This window comes from Panthera pardus, unplaced genomic scaffold, assembly GCF_024362965.1.
Source record: "Panthera pardus isolate Hobbes unplaced genomic scaffold, ASM2436296v1 HiC_scaffold_7, whole genome shotgun sequence".
NCBI classification, from domain to species: domain Eukaryota; kingdom Metazoa; phylum Chordata; class Mammalia; order Carnivora; family Felidae; genus Panthera; species Panthera pardus.
The window spans coordinates 69,849,064-69,876,439 of NW_026527002.1; the positions used below are offsets into that span (position 1 = coordinate 69,849,064).

The following is a 27,376-nucleotide window of genomic DNA, read 5'->3' on the forward strand; positions in this document are numbered from 1 at the left end:
CGTTTGCAGCCATGTGGCCCATAGTCCACAGGCCAGAGCAATTCAGTGAGCCGAATCTGACAGTAGAGTAGGAAAATCAACTGGCCCTGTGGGGCAAGGATGTGAAAGCATAATCCTTTTACAGAAGACTGGTCTGTAATCCAAATTATCACAGGGATTTTTTTTAAGCATGCAATTCAAGGGCCCTTCCTCAGCTATTTTAATTCAGTAGGTCAGGGTAAGTAATAACCAGGAATAATAATAATAAAAATAATAATAGTAATAATAATAAAGATGGGACACCTGGGTGGCTCAGTCAGTTGAGACTCTCTGCCTCTTGATTTTGACTCAGGTCATGATCTCATGGTTCACAGGTTCGAGCCCTGTGTCGGGTACAGTGCTGACAGCCCAGAGTCTTTTTGGGATTTTCTCTCTCCCTCTTTCTCTGCCCCTCTCCAATTCACACACACGCATGTGTTCTCTTTCTCTCTCTCAAAATAATTAAATAAACTTAAAAAATAATAAGGATAATGACTGATATTGTTTGCCTTTTATGAGTTTTATGAGCCAAAAACTGTGTTAAGTGTGCATGTATGATGTTGTTTAATCCTTATGATCTCCCTTTTATAGGTAAAAAAGAGAAGCTCAGACATGTTCAGAAACTTCCCCAGGTTACACAGCTAGTAAATGGTGGAGCAAGGGCATGGACCTGTGGAGTATAACTCCTGAGCACCCCGAAGTCTTCTTCTGCTTCTCAAATATGCCAATTCTCTCCTGCCTCAGGGCCTTTGCACTTCCTTTCTCCTCAGCTTGAATGAAGTTTTCTCCCATTCATTCACTCATTTCTCAAGTTTCAGTAGAAACATCACTTCCTCAAAGAAGATGCCTGATGGACTCTCTTTGTGGGTCTCCTGGATTTTGTCAGCCTTATGTGACCTTCTGTGCTGCGGCAACTCGCTTGATGGGAGCCCAATCTCCTGTGCATCCTCTAGCCTCCTAACACCTCAGGCTGTCTCAGCTCTCCTCAGGGAAAACAGGAGATGGGAAGGGGCCAGCAGATAAGTCTCTCTCTGTTCCTTCTCCCGGATGGGCTCTCCAAGACCCGGTTGTCCCAGATGGCTCATCCATCTGAGCCATCAGCTCTATTTTCTTGCAAGGCTGGTGCCAGCTCTGTAAAACACCACCTTGCACGTGCTTTCCCTCATTCCTCCACTTCCTCTTGTCCTTTTCTCTTGCTGTCCTAGACTGCCTCGCCCAAGAAAGCATTAGCAAGTGAGATTTACTTCTGGGTTTGCTCTCTTGGGAGCCCAACCTGAGGGACCCCTTCCCATCTAAACTTGACCACCCATTTTTCTCCCTCCAGTACCCTAATCTTGTGTCTCACAGTGTTTTCTAGCACAACTATCCATCATATCTAATATATGTGGTTATGTGGTTATCTGTTTAACAACAACCTCTCTCCCTCCACGGTAAGCTCCATGAGACAAAGATTGCCCAGTGTTGATTGCCATTGTGTTGCTTGTACTCAGTGGATGGCCTGCCCATAGCAGCTGCATAAATAATATCCAGAAATGAGTGTGCATGCCTGGGTTTGAATCCTTGTTCTGACTCTGTTACTTTGGCGAGTTACTAAAAATTCCTCAGCTTCGTTTTCCTTCTTTTTGTGGAAAAATGGGACGAGGTACCTACTTCAGACGTTCTGAGAACCAACGCTGGTGATAAACGTAGATGTTCAATAACTGATAATAATTGCTGATATTATTAGGCAAGGCCAGCCCCCAGCAATCTTTTCCTGTAAGGGGCCAGATTGTAAATATTTTAGGCTTTGTGGAAGAGATGATCCCTGCCACCAATTCAACTCTGTTATTGTGTGAAAACAACCATAGATGATATATAAACAAATGGGTGTGTCTGTGTTTTAATAAAACTTTATTTACAAAAACAGGTGACAGGCCATAGTTTGGCCCTCAGGTTGTAGTTTGCTGACCCCTATACTATACGGTCTGAGCAGTGTCAATGTAAAGGCTTGTGCTAAGTCATATCAACCGACTGCAAATATTTCTGAACTTTCTAGGCAAGGCTTCTCCCTTGATTTCTTCTCCGTGTTAAAGATAAGCAATAGTTTCCTGGCAGTGACAGTGTACTTTCAGGGAAACCTTATTCTCGGAGTCTGTATTTGTTTATTATACCTCTCCAACAGGTGTGAGCGGTAAGAGACCTACCGTATATTTTCTCTCCGACTCTTTGTTTCCTGGTAATGGTGCACCTTCTCCACGTACACGAAGCTAGTCTGTGGTGAGAAAAATCAGCATTTGGAAGACCGGAACTTCGCTTGTCTCCTAAGAAGAACCTTACTTTTATGGTAAATGTTTTTAAAATATGTTGTTTCCTGCAAGAGATATTAGAGATAGTCTTTTTTTTTTTAAATTTGGTCAAGGCTTGAGAGAAGAGCAGATCTAGCCATCATCTATCTATCTATCTCTATCTATATTGACCCCAATATATCTATATTGATATCGATATCAACATCAATATCGATATTGATATCGATGTAGCTATATATCTAATGGGGTCGAGAGAATAAGACAAGTGTGCTTTAGAGAAAACAGTAGATTTTTTAAGCTTTGCTATGTATCAGGTATGTGAGAGGGGGCCAAGACACCACAGCTGATGGTTCATCAGGAACCACCCACAGGAGAATTGAGGTGCTATTAATAGGAGGAGAGGGAATTACAAATCGGAGCTGGGTGGGGCGGATATGAAGTGGCTGCCATATCTTACCCCTGTGAGCATCAGCGTGCCTCTCTTGTGCTGGTGAAAAAAAATGTTGTAAAGGGCACCTTGCCCATTGCCTGGTACAAAACAGAGCTGGACTAAATCTCTCTTTTTTTGTAATTATTAATAAAACAAGACACTCCACAAATCCTACCAAGGGTTAAGCCTACTTGAACTGATCACACGTTTGTTGGATTCTGATGCATATCACCTTGATGTGACATTACAGACCCACGTTCCGCACATCTTTGTGTTCTCCCATCCTTGGAGTTTCGGTGATGACTCTCCTCATGGTTGCAGTGTGGCTGCCTCTGCTCTAAGCATCATGTCTTTTCAGGACATCTTTTCATGCAGGATGAAAGAAAGCAGCTGGCAAAAAGGGCCCCCTCCTTTACTTCCTTTGTGCTGGAGAAGGAAATCTTCCCCAGAAGGCCCCTTGCAAACTTCTCTTTATGTGCCATTGGCCAGAAATGTGTCACTCATCTGACCCTAAACTAATTGCGCCCAAAGGGGGTGTGGTAACCATGATTGGCTGAGAAGAACCATGATTCATCTACTGTGGCTGGAACTAGGAAAGAAGCGGCATGCTCACGGGCAGGGAGAGTCTGCCATATCTTTTTTGTCATTTCCTTCTCACGTCTATTTAGTTGACCAGTTCCTAACTCAGTGCCTGACCTAAAATAGGCACTCAGTATGGTTTTGTTGGGGGATGAATAAGTAATACCTGAAGAAATAATGACTAGAATGTCCTCTCCTTGCCTTTTCCCCTATTTATTCTTTTTGTTTTCCTTATTTCTCCAAGTCTGAGAGAGGCAGTCCTGGAACTAGTCTTGTCCATGCAGACGACTCTTCCTAAACTTGGTAGCACGGTAAAAGATCAATGTGGTTCATCACACCGTCCATTTTCCACCTTTGGTATGCGTTGGTCAGTGTGGTCAAGGAGAGAACAGGGTAGGGGAGGCTGGTGGTGTAATCAAGGACTGACTGCTCAGCTATGACCAAGCCTGTCCTCAGCAAGACAGGGAACCATCAAAGTCCGATTCCCTTCATTCCTCTCTCTGGGCAATTTCCTATGGGTGTTCAAACTTTTCTATTAGAGTGTCAGTAAAATGACAGCGAGCTATGGAAAATGTCAAAGAGAAATGGTGTGGAATGCAGCAAGCATCTTGGAAGCATTTGTTATCAAGTATGTAATGAGATAATTATAAACCTCTTTCCACTTAGCTCACAGCCCAAAAGGTCTAATGCACACCCTTCCTATCACTTTTTAAATCTAGTTTGAATGAAGCACTGGGAAATATTTCTTTAAAGAGTGATCATTCTGGATTATTCATGATTTCAGTCTTGTTTCACGCCATTATTGGACCAAGGTGGGGACTTTGTGCTCAATTCTGGCGTATCTCTGGGAAGGAGAGAGGATGACGAGTGGTTCTTCATTCTGGGCGGCATCTGATCTCTATCACTTATTAGCTATGACATACTGGGCAAGTTGCTTAATAGAGCCAAGCCTCAATTTTCTCATCTACAAAATGGGATAATAATTGAGGGTGGTTCTGGCACAGACACTGCACAAAGAAAGGGGTGCAATAAATGCTATCTGTCACATGCTATCGTCATCAGTTTGCCACTGAAATGACACGCACGTTTTACAAAGACGGCTGTAGTTGTCATCTTTGAAAACAAGACTATGCCGTTTGGGAAAACCCAAAGTCAGTCCATCCAACAACAGCCAGCCAATTGTTGTGATGCACGGTTTGTATTCTTGGCATGGTGCCAGGTGCTGCGGTTAGAATGTGTGAGGTGTGGGGTGGGGGGGCGCTTCATGTTGCTGAGAATGACTCTGACCAGTCAGTTAAGGGTGGTTAAAAAATGCCCATCGAATTTGATGCTTATTTTGCAGAAATGAAGGTCTTTGGGTTGAATCATGTCACCCAAAAGGGTCACTTCATATTGAATTGATTCTTAATGGGTTCTATCTTGCAGTTGGGTGTGAAACCAGGAGCATGTGCTGTGGCAGCATGGAGAAGAGGGATGTCAGGCTTCACTAGACCTGTCCACCCACAAAGCCATTGTCACTTCAGGCAAGCCTCCTCACCATTCCAGGCCTCCCGCTCTCTAACACGAGCATTTAAATACCCACCCACAGCATTTAGATGGTTATTGCAAGTAAAAGATGAAATGATTTCATTGTAATTATTATTATGGTTACTTACTATGGTCTCAGAGGAGAGTTCTTTAAGATGCTGGAACTCTCTTGGGTCCAGGAGCGTGAGAACGATTGTTCTTCTATGACCAATTCTTTCCAACTCTCCACATAAATCCAAACCAAATGCAAAAGGATATATTTAAAAACATTTCTTACTTGACCACCGGGAGCTCTGAATGGACTAGTGTAGAAGTTTGGGTCCTCTGAGAAGTACACACTAAGACAGGGTTAGATGCCCAAGAGGGTCATTGGAGGAAACACCTGTGAAGAGAAAGAGGGAGGAAGTAGGGGGAGGCAGGGAGAGACTTTAGACCCTGATGTAGGTCTCACACCTGTGAAAGGAGAGGAGGAAGGAAGGAGACCAGGCAGAAAGAGTCTGAAACTGAAGTACATTTCTAAGATCCAGTGTTTGGACAGAGACCAAATTGCCTATGAGAGCAGTTCCGTGTCCCAGAGAAATGAGCCTGGGCTTATACCCTCGTCATGCTTAGTCATTGGCAGGGAGCAGCCTGTGGGAGGTGTGACCTTGGCATGAACACAGTGGCAGATCCAGCACTGGGACATTCAGTCAACTATGTTTCCCATCTCAGGAGACGTGAGCAGTACATTTTCATGGCTACCCAGCAAACTGTGAGACATTTCCTCCTTGAGAACACATCGTAAGGACTTTGAAAAACAAACCAGAACATTTGTGATAGTATAGATTTTGCACCCCAAATCAATGTTCCATTCCCTTCTTTGACTTTCACTTCCCCCTCTGTTTCAGCTAGACCAATCATGTTGAAAACCCCCAGGTTTGTAGAGTTCCTCATTTGACAATTAAAAAAAATTTATGTGACTGAGTCACATGCGCTTCCTTTGTTTTATCTTTTCAATGAGTTGTTTTCATTTCTTGGGTTTTCTTTGATTTCATGTTTTTCCTATCTTTACCCATCCACCATCGCCTGTTCTTCATACTGTATTGCTGATGTCTGATGTGGTATTTGTGGAATAAATGGACCAATAATTAGTGAACGGGCTATAAGAGTCAAACCTTCTTCATGTCTGTGAGCTCCTTGGTGTCAGAGTCTTTGTCTTAGGGTGATGACATATAATGGAAAGGCCATAGGTTTTGTTCTATGATTAGACACAAATCAGCTGTGTGATCTTGGGCAAATTGCACCACCTATGTGAGCCCAGGTTTCTTTTTTTGACTAATCAAGCCAATAATAGTATCTATCTCGTTGAAATGTAAATGACAGAGTGATAATAAATGTAAAGTTCTGGGCACAGTGTCCAGCACATTGGAGATGCTGAACAAATGACAGGTAATGAACGAATGGGCCTGAGGAATGTGTAACACATAATGTAATACATAATACATAACTCATTAGACTTTGCTCCTTTCCCTGCCCTCCTGAAAGTCCCCTGTCCATATCTAGTCACAAAGGATCCAGGCAAGAACAGGTAGATGGATAAAGGGTTGGAACATAGCAGCAAACAGGCCAGTGTTGAGCACTTACTGTGTGTGCAGCCACTGGGCTAATCACTGTGAGACAAGTGGAGATGACTGAGGTATACTCCACATCCTCAAAGAGGTGGCATTTCAGCATGGCATTAGGTGTTTGAAGGTATTGATGGATGGACACCTGGGGTGCAAGACAGCATCATTATAGGATGAATAGGAATAGTGTTTTGGAAAATGTTGAGCAGACTGGGATGTGGGGAAACAGAGGGAAAGACATAGCTCGAAAGTTAGTTGAGAGGGGAATCCAACATGGCAGAGAAGTAGGGGGACCCCAAGTTCCCTCGTCCCTCAAACACAGTAGCATTGAGGCCAGAGGACTTGGAATTCCAAGAGTCCGGACTTCAGAGTGACAGAGACGTCTCCAGGAGCCCATGGGGACAACCTGGTGGGCCAATAGGTGCGTGATTGGGAACTGGGAGAGAGAAAACGGGCATAGGCACCACCCGTAGGAAGGGGAGGGATTCCCTTCTGCAGACAGAGGGAAGAGAAAGAGAGGTTGTGCAAGTGTAGGACTGTATTTGGACAAGTGAAAAACCACAGACTGGGGGTCAGGAAAAAAACAAAACGGAGAAAGAGCCAATCTCTAACTGCAGGCTTTCTCCCGACTGGGGCCCCAGCTGCCCTGTGTGTGCACCTGTGGAGGAGGGGAGCCAGCCCCGGGCTCAGAACCTAGCTCAGAGGTGCAGTCCACAGTGGGAGAAAGCGATCCCCTCCCTGGAGTGCTGTGGGAAGAAGGTATATATCTGTTCAAAGGACAAAAGACCCTGCCTGCGCCCGCCAGCCAGAAGGCCATTTATCTGTGGGGTGGAACAGCACTTCCCAGGAACTGGGTGGGATGCGGGGAGCGGGACCCTTTAAGACATCTGGGTCTGAATCCCAGATGAGGAGCCCCAGGAAGAGTGCAGGAGACTAAGGAGGGGGTGGGGGAAAAACCCTGGCCGCTGGAGCCTGCGGCACTGTGAGGACAGCCTGAACAGAGTGGTTTGGGACACATGGTCCTGGGAGGAGAGACTGGGGTCTTGACATTTTTCTCCCCATCACCAGCAAAGTGGGGCTTCAGGGAACAACAGCAGGGGCACAGTGGAGGGGGTCCCCCTCCCCGGGCCTGGGAAATATGTATCTACCTGAGATCGACACTGACCAATCAGACAGCCCCTCCTCCAGACCAGAGCTGCCACTGGATCCAAGGCACCCAGCGGGTTTGCATTTTCTGATTTAATTCTTGGACAATTCCTATTATACATATATGTACATATATATACTTTTTCCCCCCTTCCCTCCTCTAGTCTGGTTATTCTGGTTGCGGGGCGTTGTTTTGTTGGTTTGTTTAAGCAAACATATTTAATCTATTCTCTTTACACCTGTTCTATATCTCCTTCTTTATTTTCCTCCCTCCCTCTCTCTCTCTTTCTCTCTCTCTCTGTATTAAGATATATAGTTGCAATGTCTGGTCAGTTTTCTTTTCTTTTCTTTTTCCCCGTCCCTGTCATTTCTCTCTTTGTATGGGATAAGGCCTCTTGCCCACCACCACCACCCCCAATTTTTTTTTCATTCTTTTTTTTCTTTTTTTTTTTCCAGGGCTACTTTGATGAACACATCAAAGCACACCTGGTGGAGGGTCCAAAACATCACTACAAGCACGGAGATAAAGCAACCAGAGTCACAACAACAGAGAGCACGGAACACACTCCGAAAACCACCTCCTGAGGGGCCGAGCCCTAGGCAGTGCGTGACCCCTCTTTAATATAGTAGTGCTCGCAGGCACGGGACACATAACAAGCTTTTAAAACACATAAGGGACAGAAAACTAGCCAAAGTGATGACACGGAAGAATTCTCCTCAAAAGAAATTCCGGGAAGAAATGACAGCTAAAGAATGGCTCAAAACAGATATAAACAATATATCTGATCAAGAATTTAGAGTAACCGTCACAGAAAGTTAGTTGGGATCAAACCCATGAGGACTCTGAATGTCCAGCCAAGGAAACTGGATTTGATTCTGTAGCTACTGGTATGTCAATAAAGGCTCTTGAAGAGGTAAGTGGAATGACCCAGCTAGCAACTGGAAGGACAAAGTGAGAGTGAACACCTGAAAATGGCACGTCCAAATAACCCCAAAGCAGTGAGTCCCCATCTATGGGCTGGTTCACACACCTTTGTCAATTGCTTATTTGTCAATAAATAATGTCTTTATTTTCATTTTCAACCAATGCAGGGAATCTCTAATAATGAACCACTGGGCCCTGGCATCATTTTCACATAGGAGGGTGAAGGTTTTAATCCCTGTTGTAAGTGAGTTGACCTCAGTAGAGGGTACAGAGATCACCCTTGTTTACCAAGTCACATTTTTTCGATCAGCCCGCATTTTCTGAGCTCGTTACAAGTCAGGCACTGCGCTGAGGGCCAGGCTGTAAGGGCGAGGGCACCTGCCTGTTCTCGGCAGTCTTCTCATTTCTTGGGAGAGGGACACAGGCACGCATGTGACTGTGAGCCAAGAATGGAACTGACGGTAAGTGACATGGAAATCTGGTAAGGAAACAGAGAAATAGAGGCTGGGGTAGAGGAGAAGTTCTTCTTAGAGGCAATGGGGCTTCAACTTGAAATTCATTCAGGGGGTTCCGAGTGGCGGCTTCGAGGGGAAGCCCAGAATATTAGGAAGACAGTGTTATATAGAGTATGAGAGTGAACCTTCTGGAGTCTGACTGTCTGGGCAGTGCAGATCCTGAACCCACTTCCTAGCTGTGTGACAGTCAACTAGAACAAGTCATTCTTGGTGCTCCAGTCTCCTCACCTGTAAAATGGCAAAACAGGGGGGAACACTCATAGGGCTGTTAAAAACGTAGAGCAGAGGTCAGCAGAGTTTTCCTGTAAAGGACCAGATAGCAACTATGTGAGGGTTTGCTGGCCATATGGTCTCCGTTGCAGCTACTGCACTCTGTGGGCAGATTTGTGTCTCTCCAAAACTCACGTGTTGAGACCTTGCCCGCCCCCCCACCAAGTGATGGCATTTGGAATTGAGGTCATTGGAAGGTAATTAGGTTTAGAGGAGGTCGTGCGGGTGGAGCCCCTACAATGGGATTAGTGTCCCTAAAGGAAGAGAGAGAGACTAGATCTATCTCTGTTCTTTACCTTTTGGGGACACAATGAATAGACAGCTGTCTGTGAAACAGAAAGAGGGTTCTCACTAGACAGTGGATCTGGCAGCACCTTGATCTTGAACTTCTGGGCTCCAGAACTGTAAAAAATATATACATATATATTTTTGTTTGAGCCACCTAGTCTACGGTATGTTGTTATGGCAGCCTGATATCCCTATGGTGGAAGGTATTATAAATTTGTTTTAATGTTTTTATTTATTTTTGAGACAGAGAGAGACAGAGAATGAGCAGGGGAGGGGCAGAGAGAGGGGGAGACACAGAATCGGAAGCAGGCTCCAGGCTCTGAGCTGTCAGCACAGAGCCCGACTGACGCGGGGCTCGAACTCACGGAGTGTGAGATCATGACCTGAGCTGAAGTCGGATGCTTCACCGACTGGGCCACCCAGGCATCCCTGGAAAGTATTATAATAGGTGAATGAATGCTGTATGTTAAGGAGATTTTATTTATGGATCCTGAAATTTGATTTCATAACCTTTTTATGTGTCGCAAAACACCGTTATTGTTTTGATTTCCCCAAATTATTTTAAAATGTATAAACTCTTCCCTAGCCCTCTGGCTATACAAAAGCAAGTGGCTTGAGGGATTTAGTTCACAAACTATGGTTGCTGACCCCTGAGATAGAGAATATAGAGTAATGCGCTCCAAAGCTTAGACGGTATTATTGTCAACCCACTTATTAGGTGGGAAAACGGAGTCTAGAGAATTCATACTAAATTTTGGACAAGAGTTTCTGCCATATGGATCTTCATCAGTCAAATATTCTTCAGTTTTCTCAGTCAAGAAGAAAGAACTGCAATAATTCAAGGTACTGATTCTGAGTTCCTTCTTCACCTCAGATTTCTCTTCACTGATCAGCTCTCTTTACATATTATTTTTAGAACTCTCAAAATGGCAGCCACAGGAAAGTAGATTATCCAAAACAGAAGAAAAAAGGGAACCAAGATGAAGGAGAATAACTTCTTCAGTAAACACTAGTCATTTACCTTGGGTTTGGCCACAAATCCCAGGACAGAAATGCATGAAAATTTACCCAAAAGACACATTAGCATGAAGACTTGAGCCGAAAAGGAACAAAAATTCTTTGGACTTTTATTATTAATATTTTTTAATGTTTAATTATTTTTAAGAGGAGGGGAGGGGCAGAGAGAGAGAGGGAGACACAGAATCTGAAGCAGGCTCCAGGCTCCGAACTGTCAGCACAAAGCTTGACGCGGGGCTCGAACTCACAGACTGTGAGATCATGACCTGAGCTGAAGTCGGGCGCTTAACCGACTGAGCCACCCATGCGCCCCTGGACTGTTACTTTAAAATACACTTTAGAATTTATCCATCTGTGATTTGCTCCTCTCCCTCAACTCTGCAAGCTTCTGGAGCAGTCTTCTCCTCCCCATGGTCTCGGGAACAATGGATGTTTCATATAAAAATAGATGTAAATCACGGTGCGAATAAAATGAATAAATATGATGTGCCTCGAAACAGGACTTAATTGGAAGCTGCATTCTTCCCTCAGCCTGAGGGGACGCGTAGCTTACACGTGTGTGTCGCTTTGGTTTTTGAAGGCTTCCGTGTACAGTTAGCTCATTTGTGTTTTGCAGATTTTTTTTAATTGCAGAAAAGGTGTTTGCATCCTGTACAGATTTGCCTTTTCTCCTGTTCTACCCCAGGGTAAGTCAGAAGAAACTGTACCATCAGTGAATCACAATGAACTTTCTCTTAGCTTGCCACCTTGTCCCTCTCTAGGCTCTTATTCACATGATATCCAGGGTCGTCTTTCGGGAACACAGGTGCAGGGGCACCTGGGTGGCTCAGTGGGTTAAGCGTCCAACGTTGGCTCAGGTCATGATCTCATGGTTCGTCAATTCAAGTCTCGCTTTGGGCTGTGTGCTGATAGTGCAGAGCCTGCTTGGGATTCCGTCTCTCGCCCTCTCTCTCTGCCCCTTTCCCGCTCATGCTCGCTCCCTCTCTCTCAGAATAAATAAAAACTTTAAAAAAAATTAAAAAAAAACCCACACATGTGTAACATCTTGTGGTGACTCCCTTCAGTTGTCACTGGATAAAGTTCCAGCCCCTTCGTGGGACGTGTGAGTGTGTCTACCGTGAAACTTTCTCTATCTTTCCAGTGGTATCTCTTCTCCCAGTAAAGACTCTGCATTCAAGTCACACGACAGTTTACGGAAGAGTCAATGTCTGTTCACATCCCTGTGCCTTTGCTCACACTGTTCCCTTGAAATCGAATGTTTTCCACTCAAGAATCAGCCTACGTGGGGGCGGACCACAGAGAACAAAGGACACAATTTGGGACATTCTTTAGCAACTAAGCCTATCGCGTTTCCTTGCAAACACCAGATTCATCTATTACTGTGAAGAACGAGAAATCCAAGATGGGGCCCTACTAATCCATGCCATAGTCTCCAGTGTGTTGAGCGTCTTTCACATGCTGGGTGCTGGGAACATGGCAATGAATCATCCTTCGGGGAACTTGCAGCCAGCAGGGAAGATAAGGCCAGTCCGTGAACTCCCAGAACAGGCAGGAAGTTATAAGAAGAATATATATAAATAGAGGGTTCCATATAAAGCTCAGAGGAGGGAGAAGCTATATTAAGCTGAAGCATTGAGAAAAGACATTTTGGAGCATTTGCTCTGTGAGTTGGACCTTGAAAATGGGAGAGACTTGAAGGCATGCAGATGGTTTGGGAAGTGGGGGAGTATTGGTGCCAGAGTTCATTCGGTGCAAAGGCAAGGAGGTGGAAGAAAGCCGGGCTTTCGGGGAGAACAGAGACATAGCTTATCAAGAGCAAGGAGGAACTAAAGAAATGAAAGGAGGAGAGACAGACCAGGGCCAGGTGATGGAGGAAGCAGAGGTGTTAGCCGGTAACGAACCTGCAGACCCCCAGACATGAAGCTGGCTTCCCCTCTGATTCAAGTTGGAAAAAGGTTGCCCGACAGAGGTGCCGCAGAAGTCGGTTGCAATGCTGCTCGTCTGCTTTTAGACAACAGCAAGAGGCTGCCGGTGCCTCGGAGTTGTGTCTGAGTGCGTTGGTTTATTTTGTCCTTCTACTGAGTTTATTAGAGACACATAACCTGAAATGAGAGGGACTGCCTGTTGATAAGATCTCAATATGGAAAAGAAAAAGCCCGAGGAATGTCAGGATCTTCTGCGTGTGCGTGTATGCGTGTGTGTGTGTTCACCTTCTTGCAGAGAGGTCAAAGGGCTTGGCCAACATCATCTCTTTACGCTTCCGTGCTCTAAGGGAGCTTTTCAAAGGGGGGAAATTAAAGATATATGGCCATAAAAGAACACTCTACATGAGAATGGAGATAATCAAAGAATTGCCTGTATTTGGGTGTCCTCTAAGTAAAACAGTACTTGGTTGGCCTGAGTTGGACCTTGACTCTTGAGCTGATTGAACTCTGATTATATCTTGAGTTCCACCATCAGTCATTGCTCTTCTCAAACTGGGAGCGGATTAGGCCTTGTGTCTATTCAACAAACGTTTTCTTCTGGGCTAACTAGGTGTCAAGATCTGTGCTGTGTGCTAAAGTAGAGGTCATAGGTGGAGGCACAAAATGAAATAGAAATGGTCCTTCTTCTTGAGGATGGTACCGTCTAGTGGGGCAGACACATATGTGCAGATATTTTCAATGCAACGTGTTGATGGGTCAGATGGCAGTAAACGCAGGGTGCTTGCTGTAAGAGCCCCAAGGAGGCACGTGTCCTTAGCCTGAGCTAAGGGTGTTGGGAACGGCTAGGGAAGGTTGTTTAAAGAAACCGATACCTCAGTGTCTCCTCTACTGTTGGTCCAGCTTTAGAACCATAGCCTCTCAAAGCTGGTTACCCCTGAGGTCGCCGTACCTATCAAACTTAATTATCATCTCTTGTGTCACTATCTGATGCGCTGTAAACTTCAAAGGACAGAGACTGTTTCTATTTTGCTCCTAATGTGTTTCCACCATGTAAAAGTACCAGCACCTAGTAGGTACCTCATAAACACGGGTTGTGTGTTAAGGAAGAAGATATTAGCACATGAATTTCTCTCTCCCTCTAAGTGCTGAGGGGAGTTCCATTGTAATATTTAATGACTGATTTCTGCATTCCTGACGCTGAGCCAAGTCTAGAAAGAAACCACAAAAAAAGGAAAGGTGTGTTGGACCAAACCGAACCTTGGACATCAGCTGCTTCTATGCCTCATTTCTACGGATGGAAAGTTGTTGGGAGAAGTTGCATTGTAACTACGAGTGCAAGGTCATCCAGGTCATTAGCAGTGCAGTAAGTCTAAAATCTAGCTACCCGGACTTCCAGTCAGCTCCTTGCAGTGAGTCACTGGGATTCTTCTATCAGTTACAGATACGTAGGGGGAAGTGCAAAGAATTCTGAGAAGGACTCCTCTCTTTTGAGAGCATACGGAGTGCTTCTGGATGCTGAAGGAGTCTCATCTTGCAAGTAAGGCTTTGTTTAACAGAGTATTTCACGTGATAGGATTATGTTCTACAAAACCAAAAAATTTAAGGGATACTTCCTTGGGTGATAAGTACTTACTTCTGACGGGAGTGCCTTCCACTTTGTGAAAAAGACCTGTGTGGCCTGCTTTCATCTGGTAGCTCCATGAGGCCCCAGAGGGAAGTGTTGGGAAGGAACGCTCGTTCCGGCTGTAATATTCCCTTGAAAAGGGAAGCTTGAAATCCTTTAGGGATCCCGTGTTCCTTCAAAATTGATTTTGACACTGTAGAACTACTAACTCACTCCCATGCCAAAATATATTGTGACCAGGGGTTGGGTACTTTCGAGAATATTTACAAATACACTTTCATATCAAGAGCAATTAAAAAAAAAAAAAAAAGTTCAGATCTCACTACCTGAGTATTATCCTTAAAGAGTGGTTTTTAAAGGGGCAATAGGAAGAAATTGTGAGAATAAAAGATTAATTGGGGGATTGGTTCAGTAAAGGATTAATTACTTAAGCGAGATACTGTCGTAATAGAACACATTAAATGACAAAAAATGCATCAGGGAAAACAAGATAAGAAAACCTTCGTTGTATTATCAATGGTACAAATTCATGATTTTTAAAATGTATTGAGCACTCACTATGTGCTGGGCGCCGTTGTAAGTCTTTATGGGAGTTAATGCATCCAATGTTTACAACCCCATGAGGAAGAACAATTAACATCCTCATTTAAAAGAGTGGAACGATGGGGCGCCTGGGTGGCTCAGTCCGTTGAGCGTCCACTTTGGCTTAGGTCATGATCTCCTGGTTTGTGAGTTCGAGCTCCACCTCAGGCTCTGTGCTGTCAGCTCGGAGCCTGGAGCCTGCTTTGGATTCTGCATCTCCCTCTCTCTCTTCTCCTCCCCCACTCATGCTCTGTCCCTCTCTGTCTCTCAAAAAATGAATAAACGTTAAAAAAATTTTTAAAAGAGTAGAGCGAGGCACAGGAAACTAATAGAATTTGCTTGAGATTATATTCTAGGGATGGTGGCATTCACGTTCAAACATAGCCTGCTTCTATCGTGGCTTTTTTTTTTTAAGTTAAAAATTTTAATACCAAAGTAATATATAATCCTGTGAGCATACCTCTTGACTCCCAAATTCCACTTACATGAATTAACAGAGATCTATACATATATTTATGTACAAGGATGAACATTAAACCATTACTTCCAGTATAGAAATTGGAAACAATCCAGATGCTGAATTATTAGGGATATATTGAGTGCTTAATTTAAAAATGAAAAACATAAAAACAAAAATGAAAGCAAAGCACAAAGAAGAAAATGAAATCACTTATAATTCCTAGACTCTGAAATAACCACAAAGAAATCTAAGCAAACATTTCCCACTTTTTCCCTACATTTTGTTTCTGATACAAAATTGGGATCATACTGGATGCATTGCTTTATAATCTTACTTTTCTGTATAGTAACATTTTTTAAATTTTTTTTAACGTTTATATATTTTACAGAGAGAGAGGGAGAGAGAGACAGAGAGTTTGAGCAGGGGAGGAGCAGAGAGAGAGGGAGACACAGAATCTGAAGCAGGCTCCAGGCTCTGAGCTGTCAGCACAGAGCCCGACGCAGGGCTTGAACTCACAGTTTGTGAGATCATGACCTGAGCTGAAGTCGGACACTGAACCGACTGAGCCACCCAGGTGCCCCTGTATAGTAACATTATAAATCATTTTCAAACCATTACTTACTCTTCTACCACTTATTTAATGGTTTCACGGTATTCCATTATTTGTACATATCATGATTTATTTCACAAACATCTTATTGTTGGATCCGTGCTCTTCTAACCATTATTCCATGATGCCCCAGTGCACAGTGACCCAGCAATCACAGAAAGTATTCTAGTATCTCTAATTCTGAGTTCAGGACCTTGTGTGATCTGTCCTAACGATTCCAATTTAGTTTCCCTGTGTTTTGCTTGAACTAATCCTGAATTTTAGCTAAATAGAGTCACTTGTTCTAGAAGAGTAACTTAGCACCTCTTGTAGCTACCATGGAATTCCTCTAATTGCATGTGTTTATCTACCTGCTGATCTAGCTGTACTCTACTAGACTGAAAATTCCTTGCAAGTGGAATTTCTGCCAGAACAAATTTCCTGAATCCACAGTGAGGGTAGTGTTTCGTACGTAGTACGCACTCAATAAATCTTTATGGAATAAGTGAAGGCAATACAATATTATTGTTAACATCGTAAGATTGCAAATAATTCAAAAATCTAGCAATAGAGAGCAAGTTGAATAAACTATGATATGTCAGTAGTAAAGAATTTTGAACAATAATTAAAAGGGAAAATGTAGCAAAAGAGAAAATTTCTGTAAATAATGTTAGCCCCAAAGAAGCAGGAGATATAATTAAATGTTTGCTAGAATTTAAGCCATTTAAAATTGTAGGTATGGTGGGTAAACACGGGGAGGGAGCTTTAGTGAGGTGTGAGCGGTAGGTGTTTTTGTTTGAATAGACGTAACAGGTAAAATTACTCCTTTCTCAGCTTCCTGTAATATTTTCAGAAAGAGGGAGTAAATGAATGAATCACATTTGTCAACGCATTTACATTTTTGAAGTGATTTTGTGGAATAATGGGATTGAAAGCATAAGCTTGTTCTTAATTAACTTGTTTCAAGTATTTTCTGTATTACCAGAAACGCGTTGCGCACTCTACGTACTTTATATGGTATGCTTCTTGACGCCGTCCGTGAAAGTAGGTAGTGGCCCCTGTTTTAGAACATTGAGGCACAAGGCTATTAAGCAGCTCGCTCAAAGTTACACTTAGGAAATGTCAGAATTTCCCATTAGTGGGCAGATCTTACGGGCAGATCTGTTGTACTTCAAAGCTCACATGGGGTTTACCAACGTATGAAAGTGTACCACCAGATATGTGAAGTGGGGTTGGACCCAAAGAGGGAGTTAATTAAAAGAAAATAGACCCTGCTTCCACAAGGCTTCGTTTTGTTTTAGATCAGTGCCTACATGTATGAAATACCGCTGAGAGGAAATGTGTGGTAACTCCATCACTATGTACTCTTCCAGTTTGGTTGTCCAATTGACATTTGCTTCTCCTGTAAAACTCAATTGCCTCCTCCTTGGAAAATACTTCTCCATCTCTCCTTGGCTCATGCAAGTGACACTACTTTGAGTCTTAGGGCTTCTTGTTCAACATTCCACCAAAATACTTAGCATTATACGGTCATGTCCTCTGGGATGCAGGCTTCTCCAGGGTGGGAAATGTCTTGCCAATTCCTGTGATTCTGTGTCCACTTGGAACAATGGCCAGCACATATCATTTCTATTTTTCTTCAGTGAGACTTGTTGTGACTCTCCCACCACAGACATTCTTTAGAAAACCCCGAATCCCCCAAATGTGGCATTACAATTTACTACTGCTAAATGAATATGTAAATATAATGGCTGTGGTTACCCAATTGTTCCTGTGAAAGGCTCTCTTTCTTTAAAAATAGGCAAATACTTTGATTTGTCACATTTCTAAAGCACTTATGTGACACAGCTTCTTTATGTCATGTTTGGTCTTATGGTAGCAGGGTCACAATGCTTTCTAAGGTCTTTCCCAGGTTCTCTTCTTCTGTGTCCTGGAACAGCTCTAGAGTGGAGTACACACTCCATTCAACACGTTCTTCAGGTGGGATGGCTAAGTCTTCTTGTTGCTGAGGAGGAATGATTTCCCATTTGTTTTCTTATGGTTCAGACACTATGAGGCACTATGCAGGTCTCTGTCTCTGTCCCCATGTCCTTTTCCCCTATCCTTCCTTCCTGCCTCATCTTTGAGATGACATGGTCCTTCATTATTTCCCTCTTCCTTTATGAATCATCTGCATTCTCCACCCAAGATACTACATTCAACTACTTGTCCATAGCCCAATATGTCCTTTAGCCCTCGAGTCTCTATGATGCCCACCTTAATCTCCAAGACTTTCCAGTGAATGGAGGCTCCAATGACTTACTGTAAGATTTCCAAAAAAGAAATTTTGACCCATGTGGAGTCAGGTGTCTACTTCTGGTCTAACAAGCTGACATCAATTTGGAGAGGGTCCCGTGGAACATGCTGAACTCAAAAAGGAGGCTGAAAGAGACTGCTAAATTGACTGATAGGACATATACAACAATTTATGACTCCTCCTCCCTGCTTCTCTAGTGCAACCTAATACACTGAGTATTTTTCATATCAATTCCCTTTTACTTCTCCCTTCCCACTGTTTTTTGCTCTCATACGTTCTTGCTTAGATTACCATGATAGACTCTGATTTGGTCTCCTTACTCTGATCTCTTCTCCCATGCTAATACATTCCACATTGCTGCTTCTAGAAAATACGAACTGACCATGTCATTTTCCTCATTCAGAGCCTTCCTTGGCCACGTACTGCTTATGAAATACAGTTCAAATTCCTTGGGATGCTATGTAAATTCTTTAAAAATTCGATCCCTCCCTACCTCCCCCATCCCTCCGCTCTCTGCTCATTGTGCCTCCACTTGGTCCAACTGCTTTGAATGGTTTTCTGCTCACAAGACCATATGTCCCAGCTTTCTTCTTGAAGGCTTCTGCAGCATTTTGTGTCACACTATATATAAGAATGGCCAGTGCACAGCTGGGCTCAGGGAATGGTTGTTGAATGAATAATGTATGAAAAGATACGAGTACACTACGAAACTCAGGACTCTGGTCTTGACATTGGCATTCTTATTCTCCCACCCTATCAAGTTTTCTTAAACTATACTTCTTGAATCCCCAGGCATACACACACACACACACACACACACACACACACACGCACAGTGGAGATTACAATGGAAAAAACTATGTTTAGCTTTCTGATTAGTGCATAGGATCAGCAAAATGTCAAAGTTTTCTAATTTTGCTGAAATGAAATCAATTTAGTGTAGCAACACAACCTCATGCTAATTAGAAGCTCTAATTGGCATCTTCAATTAACAAGACTGTGAAACATTAAAATTGCTTAATGTAGTATTTTAAAAAATGGATACACAATCTTTAAGAAATTTAAAACCTGTTGGGATAAAAATAATTGGTATAAAAAACTGGAAACTGCTTTCAAAAAATCTAGGACTCAGTTTTAATATCTGTGAAATGGAGATTGACCAATGTCTTAGGTAACTTTCAGCTCAGATTTATAACCCAGGAACAGACCACAATGACCTCACTTCTTCTCTCTCTTCGTTGATGAACCATACAGGACCAAGTGTCCTATCTCTGTCTATTCCCAATTCCTAAATCAAAGATTGTCCTGTATTAGGTGCTAAACACTTTTGACTAGATAACTGGCCAAGCTCTGAACAGTTTCTGCAAAGGGGAAAATAAAAGGGTTATATTCAAGGATATAGGTGGACCATTTAGGACCATAATGGTTAGATCATACTGATGTTTACCAAAGAGAACAAAGAGGCCACTTGGGAACAGACAGTTGGCACGTTGAATAACTGCATGGCTGGTGGGAAGGGAATTAGGTAGGAACGCAAGGAACCAAGAATTCCTTTGGGAATGGCCCCAGAGCAGATAGTGAGAACAATTTTTAGAAAGTAGAAAAAGAAACGCAAACAATTACTGCCCAACTGAATTTAACTCTCCAGCCTTGCTGCCCACAAGTCTCTTTATTTAGTGCATGAATGAAGAAATAAATAGAACATGACCCATGACGACTGAAGCAAAGACTCAAAATAGAATTTGCAATGACATGGTGATGATGATGATGCTCATCAACATTCTGTGATCATTTGCTATGTACAGAACCTTGCCTAATGGAGTAGGGCATAATAGAAGGAGGGAAAATGATAGATTAAGAGGAATTAAATGAGATTATTAATGTAAGGATCTGAATTTAATAGAAATCAATCCACATGTAGTCCTCCTTTTCCCCATTAGAGTCAAGTAGACCTGTATTTGAATACGAGCACACAAATTACCAACCATGTGACCCTCAACAAGTTGTTTAACCTCTCTGAAGACAGATATATTGTATGTAAAATGGGAAAAGGAATACTTAGTCCACAACACTATTATGAGGATTCAATGAAATATGATATGCAGACATAATTTATTAATGGTTATGCAATATGGGATTTCAAATATTAGCTATATGTATTACTCAACAGTGAGATAAACTGTATCCACACCACAACGAATAGTAATCAGTCAGTGGATAATTGTGTAGGAGAAGTGGTAAGGAAAATCATGGGGCAAAACCTGAGTGAGATGAGGCAGGAGAAGTATTCACATTGGGCTAGATCACATTGGGTCTGGTAGACCACTGTCTACAAAAAACTTCGAGTTTTATTTGATTGAAATGGGGAGCCAGTGCAACATTTTTATCAGGAGGGAGGCATAAATATCTTAGGAGGATACTTAGCTGCTGTGCTTAGAAGAGACTACAGGGGTTATAAGAGAAGGTGGGGGGAAGTCAGGAGGTTATTGCAGTAATGCAGACAAAAGATGATGATGGCTTGGACCAGACTGGTAGTGGTGGGGTTGGTGAAGAACGATTGGATTCTGATACCTTTTGAAGACAGAATCAAGAGTATTTCCTGACAAATTGAAAGGGAAACAGCACAGCTGACTCCTATTTTTAGAGTCTGGCCTAAGCAACCAGAAAGATGAGACTGGTATCCACTGAGACGGAGAAGCTGCAAGATAGCCTAGGTTTGGGGAGGAAGGATCAAGAACTCTGGGACATGCTGAGCTGGAGAGTTTGGTTAAGCATCCAAGTGGACATCTCAAACACAGAGCTGAATATACCAATCTGGAATTTATGAGATGGGTCTAAGCCAGAGACACACATTTGGGCATTGTTGGCATGTAGATAGATGGTAGTGAGTTGCAGCGAAGCTGACTATTCTTTTCCCAAGACTCATTTCACCTTGTTTTCGTGTAGATCCAAGAAGTGAAATTTCTTCCTTTCTCTCTTCTCCCTCCATCCCTTCCATCTCTCTGCCCTCTCCTAATGACTCCTTGCTTCTGCATAGAATAGGACCATCCATCCACATCTTTGGTCCCTTGTGCTTTGCTAGTTTATTCCTCTATCTCTACTCAGCTTCTCCAGTACAGTGACTGCCACACTTTGTTGGGATTTGGGTTTGAGCCACAAAACAAGACAATGAAGCTAAGAGATGCAGGAAGTGAACTCATGACCTTAGATTTGGAAGACTGAGAAATCGGAGACCACAGATTTTTGCACAAGTGCCCACAGAGTTGGGTGTTAATCACACGCCTACCTTCAACAAAACCCTCATCATAAGCGCAAGTTTATTTACTCTGTATATCATGAGGGAAAAATGCTTGCTATTTTAGAGAGTATATGGTAGAACCAGAAGAATTGCGTTTTGCCTTCAAATAGTGTGTGCTTTAGTGGGGGAAGTCATGCTAACTCTAAGAAACCACACGATCTATTTAGGAGAAAAGAATGGGACGGTGGATGGGTAGAGAGGTTGGTAAGAAATAAATTACTCTTATTTGATGATCACATTTTAGATTAAATGTCATGCTATCTGTGAAGTCTTCACTAATTCCCCATACGAATGGTTAATGATCCATAATGATGCACCAGAAAATAACTCTCACTATTTTATAAGATTTATTACTTCAATATAAGGCACCTTCTTTGTAAAAAAAAAAAAAAAATCAAAACAAACTAACCAAAGAAAATTTCATGACCAGAGATGACCACTGAGATTGTCCTTTGGATATTTTTTCTATGCATACATTTATTTTACAAAAATAGATACCATATTATACTTCTCTGTAGCCTCTTTTCTCACTTGACAATAGAGCTGAAGAGTTTTCCATGTCAGTCAGTATCTCCCCGTGACATCATTTGGATACCTGCCCATTTTGAACATCATGGCTGAACCATGATGATGGGGATCGTGGCTTGTTTCATTTTATCACTTTTCAGCATCTGGGCCAATGACAAGTAATAGGATGTTCTGGTCATCACAGACTATTAGAGAGTTTAAAGTTCCTTCAGGCAACATCTAGCTAATTTCCTATTTTCCCGATGGGCAAGTTGAGGCTAAAAATATTAAATGGATGGACAGGTCAGATGGTCAGAAAGCTGCAGAACCAGAGGCTTCTGGGTGGCTCAGTCGGTTAAGCGTCCGACTTCGGCTCAGGTCATGATCTCACGGTTCATGAGTTTGAGCCCTGTATCAGGCTCTGTGCTGACAGTTCAGAGCCTGAAGCCCGCTTCGGATTCTGTGTCTCCCTCTCTCTCTGCCCTCCCCCACCCATTCTCTCTGTCTGTCTCTCAAAACTAAATAAAAATTTAAAAAATAAAATAAAATAAAGAAAGCAAGCTGCAGAACCAGAACTGAAACCAAGTGCCTGGACTCTAAGCCCAGTGTCCTTTCAGTACAACATCCGGAACCTGAGTCAACCCAACATCTGTGAAATTGATGTGTAATATAGGAAGAGGGTATAGTTAGGCAGGAGAAGTTTGGGGAGGAGATGACAGCAGGGGTCTTTTGTGGTTTTTTTTGAACTTTCAATTTTACTTTAAATCCTGAGACCCCAGAGTTTCATAGAGGGGTGAATTTGCAGGGTGAGGTGTGGAAAGGAACTCACGAGGTCAGGTTTGCAAAACCCACAGTTGTACAATAGCTCAGATCTAGCCAACACCCTGAGAGGTGCCAAAAAACCCTAGGAGAGTGTGTGGCCACCCCGAGTCTCAATTCTGGTTTTGCATCATATCTGAAGGCTTCCCATCCCTCAGCAGTGAGCCCTATGAAACCTACTAACATTTCAACTTTACTCACAGTCAGGGATGATTTTAGGTGTTGATTTTGGCAACCCAGAAGGTCTCTGGCTTCCTGGAAACGCTCTCTAAGCCTCAGACCACACTCAACAGTGAATGAATAGCAGAGAATGCTGGGAGTTCCAGCCTTCTGTGGGAATAAGGCACGTTTTCACTGGCATGATCTACCTGAAGTGCACACCTGGCCAGGCCACTTCTTAAACTTTCCCATGGCCTCGGGGTAAAGTCCCATCCCTCTGTGCGGCACATAAGACCCTCCACAACCTGGCCTTTGCCCACCTCTGCCTCCTCTCTGCTATTTTGTCTTCAGCAACACAACTTCCCAGAGGTCCTTGCACAGAACCATGCTAGTTTTCATCTGATTCCTACTTTCTGGAATGCTCTTCCTCTTCTTTCATCCATGGCTAATCTCACTGATCTGGGTTTGGTCTCCTCTCTATTTAAATAACTCTCAAGTTCTTTCATCTGTGCCAGCTTCTGAGATATTCTTGGCAATTTTCAGACACATGGTTGGACTTTCTCCGAAATGTATGAGTGCATCTACGATCAATGTCACTGCCCCCAGGGGCATGGTTCAAATCACTGGACACCTGCTAAACGTGCCGCACGTATAGCAGGGAGCAACTAATTTACCAGATTTAGAATCTAGAAAGGGCCCACTGCTTATTTTCCTCAGCTGCAAATTATTTGTATGGCATAGATGGCTTTCTCTAGCACCGCACTTTGGATATTTACTTAAATGTTGGCAGTGATAAAATGGTGGGTAAGAAATTGCACATTCATCAAAAGTAGGCGGCCTGATAGAAGTGCATAAACACGGTACTCATCTCAAAATTAAATTACCATATGTACATGGTTTGGCTTGTCATTTATGTACTTGTATATTTATATACCCATCATCCTTAATCACCTACAAGAATGAATGAGTGCATTTAAAAACAAATGTTTGCAACATAAGCTAATGGTTAATTGAAAATTTCTTCTTGGAGGAGAAATCTGAAAGGCAATCCCAGAGAAAACAAACGCATTTTAAAGGAACGACAAGACTCGCTAACACCACACAGTTTGATTTTAGCTCAACCTAAAGGGAAATCCTGGTGAGATGCCCCAAAATTCTTCTTTAAAAAAAAAAGTTTATTTATTTGTTTGGAGAGGGAGGGAGGGAGAGAGAGAGAGAGAGAGAGAGAGAGAATCCCAAGTAGGCTCCACTCGACCCCCACAAAGCCCAACATGGGGCTCGAGCTCACAAACTGTGAAATCATGACCTGAGCTGAAACCAAGAGTCAGAAGCTTAACTGACTGAGCCAACCAGGCACCCCTCAAAATTATTCTTTTTATTTTTATTTATTTATTTTAAACGTTTATTTATTTTTGAGGCAGAGAGAGACAGAGCATGAGTGGAGGAGGGGGAGAGAGAGAGAGAGGGAAACGCAGAATCCGAAGCAGGCCTCAGGCTCTGAGCTGTCAGCACAGAGCCCGACGCAAGGCTCGAACTCACGAGCTGTGAGATCATGACCTGAGCCGAAGTCAGACGCCCAATCGACTGAGCCACTCAGGTGCCCCATCAAAATTACTCTTTTTAAAACACAGCATACCCAGTACAGAGAGATAGCTCAGCTTATCAGGAAAAGCCCTGAATTTAGCACCAGGAACTTTGAGACCACTCCTTGCATAGACTCTTCTGGAGTGTGATCCTGAGAAATTTATGTAACTTTTCCAAGTTTTTTCTTTTCTCATATTTCATATGCAAATAATGCTGCAAACTTGCTATTATATTTGAAAAGCATAAAATATGGGACAGCTGGGGGACTTAGTTAAGTGTCCGACTCTTGATCTCAGCTCAGGTCATGATCTCACAGTTGGTGAGATCGAGCCCCACGTCGGGCTCTGCGCCGACAGGACGGAGTCTGCTTGGGATTCTCTCTCTCCCTCTCTCTCTGCCCCTCCTCCACTATCTCTGTCTTTAAAAATAAATAAGTAAACGTTTAAAAAAAGAGAAAAGCATAACATACAGGAAGTGGCTTTGAGGAGCTAATTAAATGTCATTTACGTTCATACGGTACTTTTCTACCCCCGTCGGCATGTTCTAAAAATCAAGGTCATAGAGTCCAGAAATGGTACTGGTGTTACTATTACAATAACAACAACAGCTGCTACAATAACAGTAATAGCTGATACTTGCTGAGAATTGACTATACGCCTGCGTTGTGTTAGCATCTTAAATAAATTAATCATTTGTGTCTCCTAAAACCCTTTACGAAGTAGCTGCTGTTATTTCCCCCATTTTAGAGACAAGGAATTGGAGACCCGGAGAAGTTACGTAACGTGCTTACAACCACACAGCTAGTAATTGCAAGACCGGGATTTGAACCCACGCTTGGACTCTGGAGGCCAAGCCTTCACAGTGACACTCTGTTCGAATAATGATCGGCAAAGAAGCTTGCAGGTGGATACTGCTTCTTTCATAAAGACGATCTCGCTTTGTCCATGCAGCCTGTGAAATAGAGGCCACCATCTTTACTCCACAGGTGTGAAACGGGGGTCAACAAGCTGAAGAAACTGGTCCAAATCGGCCCTGCACCGTTTTGGAATAGTGGAGTCCGACCGTTGTTGTGCCACTGGGCTGGGGACCGATTACTGCTCCTGTGATGTTCCTGGCTCTGCTCTGCTTCTACTGGCCCCTCCCTCTCAGAGCATGCCTTCTCCGAGGACCCCAGTTGAGTCCCGGTGTGGTTTTGTTTGTTTCGACAGTTCTCTTTTCTCTCTCATTCTCTTCAGTACTCTATGATGCATGAAACTCATTGTTTCTATAGGCATCACGCGGTTCTGCAGAGCTTAGAGTGAGCTACAGTGGACTTCTAGCCTGGGGGGGGGGTGTCACTGGCATTTAAGGACATCATCATTGGAAGGATGGCTCCAGGTGAATTCAACCTCTGATGTCAAGGTCACCTCCTACCTGGGTGTTGAGCTCACCCTTGATTCACACTTCCTCAGAAGGAAACACAAGGCTGTCCGTAGATGGAGTTTGCACGAAGTCATTGCTCCCTGCAAATTTTAGAAAGGCACCCTGTTTCCTGTTGTTTGTGGTTTTGAACGCTCCATCACCTGGCCTTGATGAACCTGTCTAAACCCTCCAGACTGTAGTCTGTCACTTATGTCATTTTTTCTCTGGGCTGTCATAGCACCCTGTGCTTGAGATAGTCCTTTGACTAGAACTCCCCTCTGTTAACCTTTGGCTTGGCTACCATGGTTTCAGCTAAGATGTGACCTATCAGACAAAATCTTCCTTGACTTCCTAAACCACACATCTCTCCCATGTCATGGAATCTCTTTGAAAAAAAGACTGTGGGGGCACCTGGGCACCTGGGCTCAGTCGCTTAAGCGTCCGACTTTGACTCAGGTCATGATCTCACGGTTAGTGAGTTCGAGCCCCGCGTCAGGCTCTGTGCTGACAGCTCAGAGCTTGGCGCCTGGTTTGGATTCCGTGTCTCCCTCGCTGTCTGCTCCCCCCACCCCACCTCTCTCTCTTTCTCTAAAGAATAAATGAATATTAAAAAAAGACTCCGTTCATCTTAGCATTCGTTACATTGTCCTGTTTATTATCCTTCTCCAGCACTACGACGTACTGAACTCTTTGAGGGCAGTGGTTTCTAGCATCTTCTATAATGCTTGGCACATAGTAGGTGCTCGATGAATAGCTGTTGATTAAATGTTTGCTTCGATCTCTGAAGCCACCAAATATCTTACAAGGATCTCTTTACTGATGTGTCTGCCTTCTAGACTATGAGTTTTCTGAAGAGGCGGACATTCTGCCTTGCTCAACGCCTTCTCCACAGTGGCTGACTTGGAGGACGCACTCAGCAAAAGAGGAAATGACCAGAATCAGATCCTCAGCTTGCCCTGCCTCCTCGGAAATGTATCCCTCCCCACAACTGCCCCATATCCCATTTTCCATTTCTAATGTCTTCATTTAATGGTCTGATCTACATAATTTAGCATTTGCATAGAGTACGCTTTCACTTTTCCTGTGTCTTAGGTGTTCATATCCCTCCCCTGCTGGTGAAACCGTAAGTGCAAGGTTAAATGGCCTAACGCTTTTTTGTTCTCGTATGCCTTGTACCCACCTTTTTTTTCGTATTTCAAAAAATATGTATTCCTTAGTGATCAACGCCTACACTTAATAAGCTCATAAAATGTGAGACTGTGTAAGTGCTTTATATATAGGTTATGTCGCTCTCCATGACGACTGTAAGAAATAGGCATTGGGGAAACTGAGGCTCGGCAAGGCGATGTCTTATCCAGGTGGTGAATAACAAAAGCAGAATTGAACCACAGAGTCTGTGCTTTCGACCCTTTCTACTTCTTCACCATGGCCAACTTAGACAAGCAGAGAAGTAAGGAGAATAATATTAAAAGAGACCCATAATTCCAACCCAGCACTTGGGGCAGCCAGTGTTAACATTTTCATACGT

At 43.2% G+C, this 27,376-nt stretch overlaps 1 long non-coding RNA gene across 30 annotated transcripts in view; it reads left to right on the forward strand.

Moving 5' to 3' along the window:
- Positions 1–27,042, forward strand: part of LOC109273131 (uncharacterized) — a 133,497-nt gene extending 106,455 nt beyond the window's left edge. For 19 of the 30 annotated variants that reach the window (XR_008420038.1, XR_008420020.1, XR_008420015.1 and 16 more), the window contains 5 exons: positions 2,180–2,341; positions 4,738–7,202; positions 7,512–7,666; positions 8,046–8,975; positions 25,196–26,402. This is a non-coding gene — a long non-coding RNA (uncharacterized LOC109273131). Of the gene's footprint in view, positions 1–2,179; positions 2,342–3,556; positions 3,624–4,737; positions 7,203–7,511; positions 7,667–8,045; positions 8,976–10,305; positions 10,431–11,220; positions 11,291–11,745; positions 14,067–25,195; positions 26,406–26,684 lie in introns of those variants that run through there. The other 11 variants (XR_008420018.1, XR_008420022.1, XR_008420030.1 and 8 more) reach the window with 11 other exon arrangements.
- Positions 27,043–27,376: the final 334 nt, after the last annotated feature.